Raw genomic sequence first — 16,733 nt, 5'->3', positions numbered from 1 at the left:
CTAATTAAGCTATCAGGAGACTAACACCTAAATGCCACAGCAGTGGTGGAAACAAAGGTGCACAACTTATTATTTCTCAATTACTTAAAAGGAACTATGATATGGAGGCAGATTTTTCACTTTGCCCAACTCTTGTATATAAGAAATATGCAAGCATTGTAAGAATGTCAGATGTATGAGTAATTACACACATCATGAATTAAATATCACTAATTGGTTTTTTTTTACCTCTATTTGTCCCAATGAATGGTGTAACAGTGCTTTAAATCTCAATCAGATACTACAAAGAGACAATAGTCTCATACAAGTGTGTAAATCAATGTTCAGGAAATGTTATATAAGATAATGAGGATTAGAAGGTGTCGGAGTCACATATCATCCTTACTGGTAGGCATTATATGTTAAGAGTACATGGTTGGGAGAAACACAAAGTCAGGATTGAAAATGTAACAGTGGTTGGGGCTGACTTACTAATATGATGTTATTACTACCAAAATGAACCCTTTATAGCAACCTTAGTAGAATGACTGATCAAGCAAAATAACCAATAAGATTCCAAACCCATGTCTTGCAGTTTGGATGCAGCTCCTTGATGCTGATTCATAGCTTGTTGTGCTGTATTACTTCTACTTCTGTCTGTTTTGGGCACGTTCTGCTGTGGTTTACGGTCTTCATTTCCATTTCCAGTGTGCCTCTACGTGTTCATTGGCCTTCCTCTCTTTCATTTGCCTTCTGGGGTGCAGTGGAGAGCTGTTCTTGTGATAGAATGTTGTTCTCTTCTGATGGTGTGTCCTATCCATCCCCATCTTCTTCTAATAAGGATGGTTTCCTTGCTCTCTTGCTTGCATCTGGTGAGCAGTTCCTAGCTGTAGATAATGTGTGGTTAGAAAATATGCAAGATTTTCCTCAGATTACTGGAGCAGAAGGCTGACATCATTCCAATCCATACAAGAGTGTGAACAGAACACAGCTTGGTATTGTTGCTGAACTGAGATGGCCTTCACACATTGTTAAGCATTTTGAATGCATTCAAGGCCTTGTTCAGTCTTTTCTTGATGTCACTGTATGCCCCTCCATCATATCGGAGTACTGACTAAGCAGGTGAGCTCTTCAGTCATGACTCCCTCCACCCTGATTGGTGAAGCATTTTGGATACCGATTAGCCTGACTTCTAATTTATTCATGTTGATCTTAAGGCCTACTTGCTGCGCATAGACGTTGATATGAGGCATCTTTTCCTGCATATGCTGGTGTGTGTGAGTGAACAAGGCTAGGTCATACATATACTCAAGGTCCTTCAGTGTAGGGAATAAGGTCCATCTGATATCACTGGCTTGGTCTTCTCATCACCCAAATGATGACTATGTTGAAGCGCAATGCTGACATCACGCACCCCTGTCTCACACCAGTCTTGACTTCAAAGCTATACTCACTCTCTCCTACCTTGCAGGTAAAATTATAATAGAAGCTCTTGACAAGAACTATCTGCTGCAGTATGCTCAGTATATGCCTGAGACTGTCACGGTCAAAGGCTTTTCTCAAACTCAATGAAGTTGATGTATAGTTGTCTCTGCCACTCCGCACACTGCTCTATGATGTTACGTAGGGTAATGACCTGATTAACACACTCTCTTACCTTGTGCAACTTAGCCTGTTAGTTTCTTAACTGGGTGTCCAGCTTACTGTGCTGTATTAGAAGGGTTGTAACTTAGGGTTGTAACTTAAGAACTGCAAGTAACAAAAGGATCTCTGTGCCAAAAGCGGTAGCCACACCTGTGCAAAATACAAATATATGATCTGCATGGTACACAGTATGCTTTGCAGCAAGCACATTAACCCATTACGCTACTTTGAGTCAAACCTGGGACTAGACAAAGCACAGTTATGTTACCAGTATGATTATCCCATGAAAATTGTTGGACATACAAATATCTTTGTTGCATGTGCCTTAACCCTGTAAGCTATTTTAAGAATGCAGCCTCTTTGTGATCAATTAAATAAACCAGAACAGATTTATAGTCATATTTTTCCTTGTTGCCAATATCTTTGCGGCAGAGTTAAAAAAAATGTTGTAGTGTGACTGGCTCACTCTGTTTACATGATTATGCCCCTGGTGACTCCATCCCTTTTGCACTGCCACACTTTAAACCCCAAATTTGGGGTTTTCAGAGTAATTATTTTCCAATTCCAGCACTGATAAGAAGCATTTGTTTTGTTCCACCTCTTAAAAGCATTGTCTGAAGAGCTTCTTTAACACAGACTTTAGACTAATGTAATCGATATAACCGTTCATTTTCATCTTTGTGCTGAAAAGAAGTGTTTGCCCCAGTGCTTAATATAAAATAATGAGTGGTGGTGCCCAAAATGCTGCTCAGAAGCTCGCGGGCGGCGCTTTTAAATGTCAGCGTCCTGAATACCAAGGCTGCGTTGTCCTGAATCCACTCTAGCCTCTTTAATCCACTGCCAGACACTCCATACTACTCAAACTCACTCCTGCAGACTCCTGCTTTCTCCCTTTGTGACTTTTTTCAATCTTTTTGTTACTCCTTTTTTCACTTTGTGTTTTTTCCCCTCTTTTGCTCTTGAGAAATGTCTGGTGAGGAAAAATATGTGCTGATCCCCAGAAATCAGTGTCAGTGGCCCCCCCAGCTCAAATGAGGCACTTGTTTGCCCTTTTATTTGTAAATGCTACATTGTCTGTTTTGGCTAACTGTCTCTCAATCCGAGTGGTGGTGATGCAGCATGCCAATGTAAACCTCTATACACTCCAAAAATATCTTCTAGTCATCTTACATTCTCATATAATTGTAAATATATATCCAGTATATCCGCTCACAGGAAACAAATCCTTATATTCAGATAGTTGCACATTCTTTTTAATATCAAATTAGATGTTGTATACAAGGTTATAAAAACCAATAACTATGATGAAATACAGGATTCAATCAAATGATTCCTGACATTTGTTCCATTCTCATTCGTAAATACGTGGAAGATGAGACCCTGTGGCCCCGCCGTTGACAATGATTGGAAAAAACAGCCGACACGTGTTTCGTTACGAAAGTAACTTCTTCAAGGCTTCATATGTAGAGATTTGTTGAATCAAAAAAGAAAGGTATGATCTTAATGTTCAAATCGTATGGAAGCGGTCGATGCCAAAAGGTCCTTAGATATGGTCAGTAGTGGATCGAAACCAATCATCTAGAGAGACTCCCAAAGCTGAATAATAGTTTGGAGGGAATCGCTGACTAATATATAGTTCCTTTAGTAGAGTAAAGCATCTTTTTTTTAAAAAAAGGGGGATCCCCAAAGGTGAGAAGTTTCCACTTATGGGCAAGGAGTATTGCTGACCAATGTTTTTCTCTTGGATTGTATGCGTATTCTATGATATCGACATTCTCCTGCTTTTTTCCCGCAGATAAATGGTCACAGTAATATATGTCTAATAATTGTGCATTTCGACGAGGTTCGAGGCTATGATAGGCCTCCTCAAAAGCAGCACAAACACGGTATTGTAGCCTCGTGTCCTCAGTATGATGCAGCATGCCGCAGCTTGTGTGGTAGTGGTGCTGTACAGTGCTTAAAATGGAAAAACAGAAGTGTAGGTAATCTGTACCAGAGTTCCTTCTAGTTTCTGAGAAGTGCCAGTACTCTCCAATTAAAAGTATTACGTCACTCTTGAGAAGTGCCAGTACTCTCCGTCTCAAAATAAAAAAGTGCCGGTACTCTGTATCAGATAGTACCGGCCCATTTAAAGCACTGGTGCTGTATCATACACAGCTAGAGCTTCAATTACTGAAAAGGCGAGTGTGAGGCACAAAACATCGGGTACATTCAGTGAAGACACCCATCCGTCCATGGTTTCAGCCCTGGTACAAGTAACTAAGGGCTGAGTCAATGGTCAGGGTTGCAGTTGACAACAAATCAGTGACAAGGTTGGTGACTGCTCTTTGCCAAGGAGGTAGCATGAGAGTACTAATACTCAATGGCATGGGGGCATACTGCAGCAGGGTGCTAGTTATTCAGTTTCATGAAGGTACAACCAATGGGTATATTGTCAAGAGACAAAGGCAGCCGAGAACCAGGGAGCTGGCCTCTCACAGCTGCGACACTTCTACACTACAAACAGCTGAAGAAAATCATGTTCACATTCCTTGAAGAAAGAGGGCATTTTATAAATTTGTAGGGCTGCTTATTTCAAAACATTTAAACTTTGACATGCTCATTTGTATTTCGTTTTCCAAAACCGAGAGTATACATTTAGAAACCGTTTAATAAATATATTAACGAGACACTAGTTTACCTGCACTTGCACAACGAGCTGTACTGATTAAAGCCAGTGTGGAATGTAAATGCTCATACATGCCAATAGATCCAATTCAGGAGGGAGACTTCTGAATTTTAAAGCCAAAAATGGCTTAATTTTGGCTGCCCAGGATAGTTTAAGTCTAACCACGGGAGGTAGCATATCTGTAGAGTTTGCTTTCTCCACAGGGCTGTTTTTGACTGCAATCTTAGTCTCTCTATAGTAGTTTGGCGTGGGCCCCCTTAGTCTCTTCACCCTTACTCCTTATCGGATTTTCAGAACACTTTTGATAGTGCATAGCCTCAGGATCGCGCTCCTTCATCCTCGTCAAAGACGCATCGAAAATCACCTCATTAGGCTTAAAATACCTTGAAATCGAGGAAAATCAGGGAGAAAATAGAGGAAATCCTGACCTGCAGTTAATTCTTTGTATTGCTGTGATTGAACGTCTTGTTTGTCTCATACAGATGCGCTTAAACTTCTTCAGGAGGTTTGGCTAGCCCGTTGTTATTCTGTACCTTTTACATTAACCTAACTGCTAATGTGTAATACAACTTCTTGACTTTATTACTGATTCATGGTCCTTATTGTGTAACCAGATTGGTTACATTGTTAATTATAGGTGTTTGACCAAGTGCTAACTCCCATCACCTCTCAGTCGCACAAAAAGACCCATTGGATAACCAATTTTAAGAGCGTTGGCACAGTAGTGGATCAACGTATTTCAATATTGATGACCTTTTGTTTGCCAAACAGCAGACAGAAAAAGGCTAAAAAAGAACGACACCCCTGCTGTAGCTGCTAAAGCGGGGTTGGAGGGTGGATTCACAACGCCACTTCTACGAAGGGCAAGAAGGTGTGCAAGATGCGTTTTAGTGCTGTTACACAGGTTGTTCGTCAACCACACACGTTTTCAGAGGCCTCTGCTTTAGCAAAGAGGGAGGACATTCGCTCCCTGGCAGAAGAGGGAAGATACATCTGGGATCCTGCCTTCAGCTGACAGAAAATGTCTCTGTATGGTACACGTGTGCAACTGGGGCTGGGTGTTTTTGGACATGTGTTTTTGCACTCTAAGAATTATAATTTAAACAGATAACTGCTTTGCGAGAAGAAGCACTATCAATTTGAGGAAACCCAGATACATGACAACGTTTTAGGAAACCTAGACCAGACATGTCAGTGTGAATGCGAGATAAATTCAAATATAAGGGACCCATATCAAACAGTCAAAACCTTTAATTCAAATTAACTTGCATAGTTTTAGAATGTGTGCAATGGTAGTCTCTATTGAGGGAGGTTTGAGGTTCATTAGGTTACTGCCTTGCATGTTGTGTCTATGGGCTGCCTCTCTCTCCAATGACAGGACTGTCTCAGCTTCCAGTAGGAATGGTGCTACTGTTACCACAACCGACACTGGATTCCTTTTCCCCAACCAAAACAGAGTGAAGAGAGGCAAAGGAGTCAGTGCATTGTAATGGAGAAGAAGCAACTCAACTCCAGTGCCGCTTCCGTCCCCATCCATGAAGATTGGCACGCTTCTGTCTGTAGGAGAGCTCACTGGGAGAGCTAATGTTTACAGAAGGCCCTGAAATTATGGAGCACCTGCCATACCTCACATTCTGATGTGTATAGAAAGAGGAATAGCATAGAGATTAACGGCACTAACCTGCACCAACTTTGGTGAGACACTCTGCAAAATTTCAAGTAAGCATTTAAAATTGAACTGCATGTACCAGGATGCAAACGGGCGAACTGTGCTGGGAGGTAGCAGTGTGCTCCCATCTCCCTTCTGTTTCAAAAAGGCTCCCTTGAGCCACTGAGCTGACGAGCTCATGGGAGGCACCTGTGCGCCAGGGAGAGGTACAGAGACCTGAGAGGATTGTGGCAGCTTTCTCATCAAACCCCAGATGAATTTCGTTTTATCTCTACTGAAGAAGGATGAAATCCAGAAACACATGTGTCTAGAGATTAACAGCACTAACCTGCACCAACTTTGGTGAGACACTCTGCAAAATTTCAAGTAAGCATTTAAAATTGAACTGCATGTACCAGGATGCAAAGGGGTGAACTGTGCTGGGAGGTAGCAGTGTGCTCCCATCCCCCTTCTGTTTCAAAGAGGAATAGCTGTTCACTCTGGATTGCACTATGAAGTCAGGTGTCTAGTGACCTCATGGAGGTCTTCCAGATCTATGGAGGTTCACCCTACTCTGGTGTCAGGTGGTCAGCTAATCTCTCTGCAAACATTTGGAAAGTTGGAGTGAAGACGGGGTGGTGCTCAAGCACATTGGGTTGTAAAGACTGCTTTCCCCTGTAATGGGCTTTTCCTACTGACAGCAACTATTGGGGAGAAGCAGGTATACGATGACCCTGGTGCCAGATGAACTCATATTTTACTTCTGCACTACCTTAAGTGAAGACCAGCTGAGCACTTAATCTGCTGTGCCTATACGTCCTCATTAGACTGCACCACATGCAGCAAACTTGGTTAAATTAGGAGTCATTATAGGCTTAAGAAACCCTATAGGAAACACATTTCTTGCTTTTCTCAGAATCCCTTCATCCCTGGAATCCAGAGGACTCTCATTGCATTTTGTGCTACCCATCTGTACTCACTAACCAAGCATGCTCTCAGCAGGGTCTTGATGCTGTGGCATACTGGGCAAGTAAACATGCTCAGCTTTTTGTCTGCTGCCAAGAACAGTTCTGTTGAGGACTCCTACATCCACATAATTCAGTCAACAGGGATTGGAACCCACGCCAAGGGCTAATATGCGCACTGGTATGAGTTATGTGAACAGAAAGTAGTGGCCTTTCTGTTTTCACATGCCTATGTACCAGGGGCAACGTGCAGTGGAGGCAGAGGTGGGCGTACCATTTTTAAAGGACTTGTACTAAAGCATTTTACAATGTGCCATCCTTTCCCTGGTAAGAAACGCAAAACCACAGGCAAGAACACCCTCATTGCAGTGGCGTAACGAAACTTGAGGGGGCCCCCCTGCAAAACACGTGGAGGGGGCCCCCCCGGCGGCCCGGCCCACCACCTACCACTTTGCCCCACCACCCAAAAATCTGGAATATTTTGATTTGAAACCTCCAACATTTAAATGAAATGCCTCTATATTGTCTTTCTCAAAGTTCTAATGAGAAAGCGGGAAACCCTCTTAACATATAAGCTATGCCATTTGTAACAATAATGTCAAAAGCAGATTATTTAACTGAGGCAGCAATCAGAACGATGCCAAGGAGAGATCCTATTGTCTCAGGAACTGCAGCAATCAGAACAATGCCAAAGAGCGGTCCGATTGTCTCAGGAACTGCCTATGGCTGAAGAATATCTATGAAGGGTCTGAATTAGAATTGACATTAATGGACAATAACATGAAACTTTGAAAGACAAACCCGAACCAACAATTCCATAAAAACTCGACTGACAATATACATGAGAAGAACACAAGATATAACTCAGTATCCTGTGAAAGGCAAGAGAAATAGACTGGTGAATTATCTGCATAACATACATTCAAAGTGCATAATAAAAACAAGTCAAGCAGTATGCAAAAATGAAGCCAGGTTAGTCAAACAATTCCCTGTTTGGTGTGTGCATAAAGGCACATATATTTCAAAGCAACTGGTAAACAATAACAACTACAGCACCATATAATAATCAAACCAGTTTAAACTAACAATTCCCTTTTTGAAGGCTCAACTATTTCAAAGTGACTAGCAAAACAGTAACACGTACAGCAGACAGCAGCATACAAAAATCAAACCACTTTAGTCAACCAATGCCCTTTTGGTTTGTACTTGTGCATGTAGGTGCAAATTATTCAAAGGGACAGGTAAAACAATAACAAGTACAGCAAGCAGCATCATACATACATCAAACCTATTTAGTCAAACTAATTCCCCTTTTGTATGTGCACCACCACAGAAACACTTATGCAGAGTTTAAACATTCTGCACCTTTGCTACAATTTGTTTTTTTTGCTAAACTTTATACACTAAATGTCTTTTCCATGGACCTAGACGTGCCAGCCCACGTTGTAATTAAGGCCATCATATTCGCAGATGGCACCAGGAACATCTTAAGGATAGTAGGGGCCAAACATATTTTGGGGACCCCTGTAAGAACAGTTTTGAATTTTTGAGCCTATTTCAGCTCTTTCGTGTCCTCTTTGGGCAAGTCACAGACAGTGCACAGACACACTAGTTAAAATTCTAATTGTGTTTACATGTAATATTCAGGGATAGTGATGTGTGTTTTCAATATTGTAACACAGCAGCATATTATTGCAAATAATCTCTGTGACACTCTCCCATTTCTCATATGTGTGAGGTCCTGATTTGATCCAAAAGAAAATGTTATGGATGTTGCATGAAACTCAACATTACTCTACAAAATGTCTGTAATAGTCACACATCATCAATATTAAAAAAGCGAAGGAAAGTTGTATTTAAAACAATCTGTTCAAGAATCATTTAATGCGATCAGGGCAATACTCTACAGAACAGAGCGGGTTTTATCAGGGGACCCCTGAAAGTCTGGGGCCCTGGGCCAAAGCCCACTTTGCCCATGCCTCAAAAAGTCTCTGGATGGCATCTGACAGTCTTTTTGGCGCGCCCTTCCTCCTCCTTCTCAATGAATTCCCTCACTACTACTCACCAACAATGCACCTCATCTCTCTGTAGCACCTTTCTGACAAGCATTATTTTTAATAGCGCTACACATAGTTTACTCACACTCAGTTCTGTGATCTGCATGGTACACGTTCTTTTGTGGGTGGTAGGAGTGCCCATGTGAGTGCATGTTAGTGTGAGAGTAGGGTAAGAGAAGTGGCTGCAGGGTGAGTGAGGTGACCATATGAATTTGGATGAGGGTGTAAGTGCAGAGTGGGACGAAAGAATCATGGTTAGTGATGGGCTTGTTTAAGTGAGATTGCAGATTGAGAAGTGAGGGGGACAGCTGAGTGAAGTGTGAAATGAGTGCAGGGTGAGTAGTGTGCTCATGTGACTGCATGGTGAGGTACAGGGTGAACAATGCAAGTGCATTGTGAGTGCAGAGTGATCACTATGAGTGCAGGGTGAGCGGGTGAATGGTGGGAGTGCATGGTGATCAGTGTGAGTGCATTGTGATTGCTGTGAGTACAGGATGAGCGTGAAAATGAAGGGCGAGAATGTGGAGTGAGTTGTCTGAATGCAGGGTTCATTCCCAGACACTTGAAGTAACTCAGCATGTTATTGAGGGTGGAGTAGGTTTTTCAGATATACATGTTAAACTATTGCTATTATGGCGTTAATCAGGGATCGAGGGTGGAGGAAATAAATAATATGCTGATCCGGCAACAAACCTCCAGTCCTGTGATTAGGGTCGCCAGCTCATTATTTTGATGTCCCAGACGGGACAAAAATAAGCAGTCACCTAAAGCTGTATTTTCAGCACTTATCTGTGCATACTTCGAACAACAAATATGAATAGAAAGCACTTTTAATTGTGTTCTAGGGCTGCCTGAATGATCCAGGACTGATAATTAAAGTGAACAAAGACAGGAAAGTCACATTACAAATCAATACATGCTTTATTTATAACCCTATTTAGTGTCAAGACAATGTCTTTACAGGCTCCTTAAACAACATATGGCAGGCATTTGTCTTTTGGCAACCCTACTTTATATTCCTTTTCATGAAATGCATTCTCACACTAGGGCAATAAATGTAAAATACAAATGTAAGAAATAGGCAGAGTGGGGGCCCAGGGGGTACTGGAACCAGAAAAAACTAAGCCTCTGTAACCAGTTTACAAAGGTATGTAAATATGCAAATGGTCTCTGGCCTCAAGGCAGTTGCCTTCAACCCCCTTGCTGCTGGGCCTTTAAGCTCAGGTCACCTGCACCCACCGAACGTGGCACGCACCATTTAATTTATGAGGCAGGACTGTTATGAGCAACTCACTGGTGCAACCAACGCCGGCGAGAGAGTGTAGGGCTGCCTGTGTGTGCTACAGTGATGATGGGGCCCCTGGAGGCTGGAACACGGGGCTGCTGCGGGCATAGCTGCCAAGGTTTCAGATTGCCATGTATGACATTTTCATAATTTCAGTGTAATTATGAGTGATACTTCAACGGCTATGAGTGACTTTTTCTTGCGAGCAAAATTATGCGACGAAGACGATCAAAACATATAAATATCAGAAATTACACTCATTTGAGCAAGAAGAAACTTGAAGAAGATCTTAAAACAACATAAATGGTGCAAAGCACCAGAAATGGAAGGGAACTCAGTCATGGAATGGCACGGTATGGCCTCTCATTGTATAGGAGATGGTCATGTACTGTGCTTGTTCTTCTCGGCCTCAGAGGCCAATGGTACATTTTCAAGCCGCTCCATCCTCGTAGACGCACACCTGCAGGGCACAGAAACTGCACCGCAATACACAGGGCGCAGTGCTGGAAATGTAGAACCACCTTGTTACAAACTAACCCCCGGGGCCAAGCATCATTAAGAAACACATACCTAAACCTCATGCTAGGAAACAGAAATCAAAGGTTTCGCCAACCTACGGGTTGGAAGTGTGTTTTGTCAAAAGCTGTTAGTAGTGTTTTATTACACAGGGCAGCTGGGAACACGGTTTAAGCACATGACACGGCTTGTGGTACACATCATGACCAGTATGGAAACCCCCATGTTGTATGTGGGTTAAAAGGAATATTTAAAACACCTTCTGATACTCAATCTGCACATTCCCATGTGCTTTTATGTAGATTGCTGCCTGCTGCAGAGGCGCCCCTAAAATTGCCAGCCTTTGCCCACACTGGGCCCCCTCCCTGCCAGCAATCAATCAGGAGAGCACCAGGACTCCAAGGCCTCTCTGTCCATGTGGGACCCAACCCAACAGGATGTGAGGCAGTCCCAACATGAATAGTTACAACACACGGATCCATCTTAGCTGCCTAAGTGTGACACTGATTCACGCATGGACAGGCATCATACTGCATTATCCTCAGGCTGAGGCAGGAGCTGTGCAGTAATCTCACAGCAAAACCAACAGCTAGTATGACTGTCAGAAGAGACCCACCTGTTTTAAATTACCCCCAAGATACAAAGAAGCACGACCGCCAGAAAGCCGGCTGCATTTGCCAACAAGCGCTTGAAATAATGCGCACACGTACCTGCGACATTGCTGTCAAGTTTTTAAGATTGCTGATGTGCGACATTTCAATTGCGATTGCAATCGCAGAGCCCACCTAGGCACCAATGGCATGCATTAGGCACAAGTGGTCTCGGAAGTGTAAGAAAGTGCACATAACATTCCCAACTTTTAAGGTTGTACGAGGCTTTAAACATATCCCAGCCTTACACGTTCTGTTTTTTCAGAGGGCGAAAAAGCAAAAATCATTGAGAAAGGCCTTTTTCAGAAAAGTAATGGAAGATGTAGAGCTACCTCTTGTAATCCTATCGCTTCAGTAAATCAGGTGAAACATCAGAAATGGTCACAATGCACAGGCCTCGATCTATGTATGCTGTAAGGTATGTTTCTTTGGTGACTACGCGGCCGCCCATTATTTCTAGACTGGAGGCCTATATTATGCTCTCAAATTTGATTATGGTTGCGGCTTGCGCACCGTCGCGTGGCTGCAATAAATCACAATTTTTAATCATGATGATTGTGACAATCATCTTGATTAAAAATGTGGATTTATTGCAGCCACGCGATGGTGCGCAAGACGCAACCAACCATAGCTGCCAAGGTTTCAGATTGCTATGTGTGACATTTTCATAATTTCAGTGCAATTATGAGTGACATTCAACGACTATGAGTGACACTTCCTTACAAGAAAAATCAAGCAGTGAAAACAAGGGAAACATACAATTATCAGAAATGACACCCATTTGAGCAATGAGAAACTCTTAAGAAGATCTTAAAACTTACTTGCAAAAAAAAGCACCAGAAATGGAAGAGAACTAACATAGTGCCCTTGTAATCTGATCGGTCAGTGGGCAAGGACACTCAGTATTGGGCAAGGCTCAGGAGAGTGAGGCTGAGGAGCACATAGGTTACAGCCAGCCAGGGCGCTCATTGCTCCTCTCAAGCCTGGTAATATTGGACAAACGCATAATCAACAGTGGAGTCACCAAGACAGGAGATAATTCAATTTAGTTGTATGACTTTGGCCATTGCAGAAGAGCCCTCCACTTGCTGTCAGCTGTACGTATATTATTATATCCTGGGCCAGCTTGTTTGTTTGTTTGTTGACGCCCCCAATGACAACCTCCACCACGGACTCCCTCACTACCGCGCTTTAACAGTGCCCCTCAAGTCTCCATAACCACTCTTTTGCGGAGATGCATTTAATTAGGTTTATAGCGCCACTCATACCAGTGTAGGGTGTCGGAGCACTCTACATCACACACACATTACACAGAGACAATCAATCAAAATGTGTAAATCAGTGTATAGGAATGTTACATAGGATTGAGGACTACAAGGGGTAAGAGTCACATGTCATCTATACTGATAGACAGTATAGTTTAAGGGTGCTTGGTCTAGAGAAGCACAAACTCAGAATTTAAAACGTAACACCGTGGTTAGGGGGTTCTCTTTAATAATAACTGGGGTTTTTTTTACCAAAATGACCCCTTTTTGCAATATTCTAATAATGAAAGGCTGGGGGGGGGGGGGGGGTCATAGCACTCTAATCTATACCTTGCAGTTTGCGTGCAGCTCTTCTATGACAGTTAATAGCTCACTGGGATTTTAACTTAAACACTCACTGCAAGTAAACAAAAGGATGTCTCGAACAACGCACTAACCTATTTACATTATATGCTCTCCCTGAGCTGCATTCAGACATACTTTGCAGCTGGCATATTAACTCTCTGCTCTACTTAATAATCAGGCAAAACTTCCACTAGAGAAAATTCCGATCTATAGCGTGACGTTTTTATTGTTGTATGCAAATTTATGGAGGAAAGGAAGACCACAATCGATGCTTGTAAAACTAAAATACTTGCAAACAACGTGAACACTACTTGTAGTCATTCATAACGTATTGGCACGTAATTGATTGTAATCAGGTTTCAATAACTAAGGGCTAAAATGCACAGTTAACTTCTAGAACTTGAGCCGCGTAAACAATCAGTAAGAGTCTCAGGAATAAATAGATATTTAGATATGGCTCTGAAGGCGACCATAGGGAATCTTCCTCATGCGAACAGACCGGAAAAGGGGAACAGTGCCCCGAGGAAAAAGCCTAGAGTGGAAAATATAAAGCTTTACCAGAGGCAGGAGCTGAAAGAAACCGCCGGTGCAGTCAGGATAGGTGCCACATCCTCGCACTGGATCAATCGTCACGGTCTCCGTCTCCACTCAGCAGAACGGTCGGAACCGGGGCCTATATGACCTTTTACTTTTATTCCCGGCCGCCCGCCCCACGATGCATCCCTGCAGGCATCATAAGACAATGCAAGGCTAGCCAGATGCAATAAATAATTAAATGATGGCATGCACCCACGCGGCCCCTCTCGGTCATCTCTGGCCTCGGTGATGCATCACCAGACGCGCACTTTCAATTGCGCGCCACCCTAAGGGTGAAAAATGCGCAGGCGCAGGCGCAGCCGCGGACCCGGAGACATCTGCGCGGAATTGTAAGATACTTTCATTTTGTCATGTCTGGGACGTGGGTGGGTCCGTAGTGGAAGCTCATATTTCGAGCCAGTCTGCAATGTGCTCAGGGGGCCCCCTGGACCTCGGGGGCCCCCCCACACCGCGGGGGCTGCGGGGGCCTTTGTTACGCCCCTGCCTCATTGTACTGCACTTCCAAAGACACTTTATCAGTGACACAGAGTGGCTGTATCTGGCAGACCTTGCTTCCAGCACATGCTTTGCAGTCCCATTCAGGCTGTTTATGCCTTCATTCGATCTCAGACCCTTCCTTGCACCCCCTGATATTTGATTCTACATTTCCTCCAAACCCCCTGCCTCATTGTCCTGTCAGGGCTCTTACTTTGATAGAACTTCACTCCTGATACACTGGAAAGAAGTTGAGTTAGTGGTATGGATATGTATCGTGCAAAAGATCAGGGTCTAAAGTTTGTAGGCTGGAAAAGGGATGAGTGTTTGGGAAAGGGGTGAACTGAACACGGAGTTGTCTCAGAAAAAGGAAGGAGGGTAGAAAAGAAGTGAAAAAAGGAAATGTAGGTATCGGTAAATTGTTTGTTTTAGGATGGCTATGTATGGTGGCCATGTAAGAAGTGGTTCATCCAAAAGTGAAGGTTGTCATCCAAAAGTATCATAAAGGGAAGGTTGTCATCCAAAAGTGAAGGTTGGATTTGGGATCTTGGGATTTGGGAAAAGTAAAAATTGAATTTGGGATCTAACTGGATTAACTACAAATCAGTGGATTATATGCTATGATTACATGTACCAATGGTGAAATGAGATATTCACTTTAACCTTTTCTGCTTCCAGCAATACTTAAATGAAGACACAAGCCCTTATGGACACAGAGTTTGAAACCATTCCTTGGTCTTCAAAGAGATTTTAAACATTTCATTATCTTCACTGCTCATGACTGCATACATGTAAGGCAAGCTTCAGATGGTGCAGAATGCGGCTGCCAGGATACTTACAGTAACCCCTAAATTTATGACAGTAGCCAAAGAAATATGGAAGTTGCATTGGCTCCCTGTAAAAAGCTGCATTAAATTTAAGGCTCTGTGCTTAGCCTAGAAGGCCTTGCACAATATGGGCCCAGGACTTTTGAAAAATTCCGTTCAGATCTTTACGCCGGGTAGACTGCTTCGGTCACTACGGGCAGACCTTATGACCGCCTCCATATTCTCCAAAGTCCGCGGGGGGGAGTAGAAGCTTTTCTCTTGCTACTACCAAGCTGTGGAACAATCTGCCACCCTACATGAGAGTTTTGCCCACCCTTACATCTTTCAGGAAAGAGCTAAAAACGTGGTTCTTCAAAGACTAGGCTCCATTCTGCTCAGGAGTAGACAGCTCCAAGACACCCCAGGGTACGTGTGCTTAACAAATTTTAGTAACATAACATAACATTTATTAGCTCTGTGAACAATAACTGGACAATTATATCCAGCTAGTATCTCTTTTGTAAACGTATAATAGTTAATTCACACTGAGAACCCAGCAGAAAACATGCACAGTTGAGTAAAATACATATTCTCTTAAAGTCATCAAACTTATAAAACCATCAGCGAAACCACACACTTCTATTTTTCTGTGGCTCATAAATCCCTGAGCAACCTCTTCAACACCTTTGCCATGATTGTAAGCTAACCTCCAGACATGACATAACCAGAATAATATCAAAACTGCTGTTTATGCGTGACAGAAATTACACAGTAGAAGTGCTGACCGATGCAAGAAACAATTTGGATGAAGACATCATAACTTGACTGGCAAGAAGTATAATTGTACTTCGACGTTGGGTACGATGCAATGGCCACATACAAAGCTAGGCAAAAAACGCAAGTTATATCATTGAAGAGTAAAACTAATTCTGAAGACTTCCCTCTTAACTGTAACAAAATGCACACTTTTAATCACTCTGCCATTCCTTCTCTCTGTCATAGCTTATTTTATTAAATTATCAAGAGATCTAATGTATGGACATATATAACATATTATTGTCATACAGCAGATGGAGTAGTGTGGCAAATAATGCATCTTGGTGATGAAATACCTTAATACACAATCTGGGTTGAATAAAATGTGTGACATAACAGAAGTAATCCTACCTGTGCAAGGGTCAATTGTTACATTCATGGTACTACTCTGCTCATAGAGGTGACAAAATATAAACCGTTTCCTCCCAAAACGAGCAGTAAATTGTCAGTTTCCAAATGTTTAGTCTCTGTAGCATGCTTGGAGAGGCGGGGGAGGGTTCCCAATATGATTGTCTTACACTGAAAGTCTACCACCATATTCAAGGTGAGGTTATCATAGAACATTGATGGACCCAATGGCAGAACTAAAGGAATTTCTGCCAGAAGAATTCCAGTTATCTTTGGCACTTCACATTTGGAGGTTATGCAAATGGAGGAAGGAACAGAGAATCTGGCATGCTTTGGCAGCCTCACCATGGCTACCTTCCTGTAAATCAGCCAATAGAAATTCATATTGTAATCAATTAGGTAAGTGCAGAAAATTTGACAAAAGGTTTAATGTAAACACCGTGTTGTAACATCAGTGACAGTAGTGCTCAATACAGATATAGAAGCATAAAATAATATCCCACATTTTCTATAGTTACTACAGCTTACAGTTTCTCATGGTGTTTCTAGAAACCTTTAACAATTCTTTAAGCCAGTTAGTTAACAACAATGGGGCACATGCATCAACAATGCCATTTGCGATTCCTTATTAGCGAAAAATAAGGAATCGCTAATAAGGAATAGCAAAAGG

The 16,733-nt window shown here is 42.5% G+C and overlaps 1 protein-coding gene across 1 annotated transcript in view; it reads right to left on the bottom strand.

Moving 5' to 3' along the window:
• ABI3BP (ABI family member 3 binding protein) overlaps positions 1–16,733 on the bottom strand; it is a 1,978,933-nt gene that overhangs the window by 209,152 nt on the left and 1,753,048 nt on the right. The window lies entirely within an intron of this gene.

The sequence above is a fragment of the Triturus cristatus genome, chromosome 8, assembly GCF_964204655.1.
Source record: "Triturus cristatus chromosome 8, aTriCri1.1, whole genome shotgun sequence".
NCBI classification, from domain to species: Eukaryota; Metazoa; Chordata; class Amphibia; order Caudata; family Salamandridae; genus Triturus; species Triturus cristatus.
This window is presented reverse-complemented; position numbering and strand designations above follow the sequence as displayed.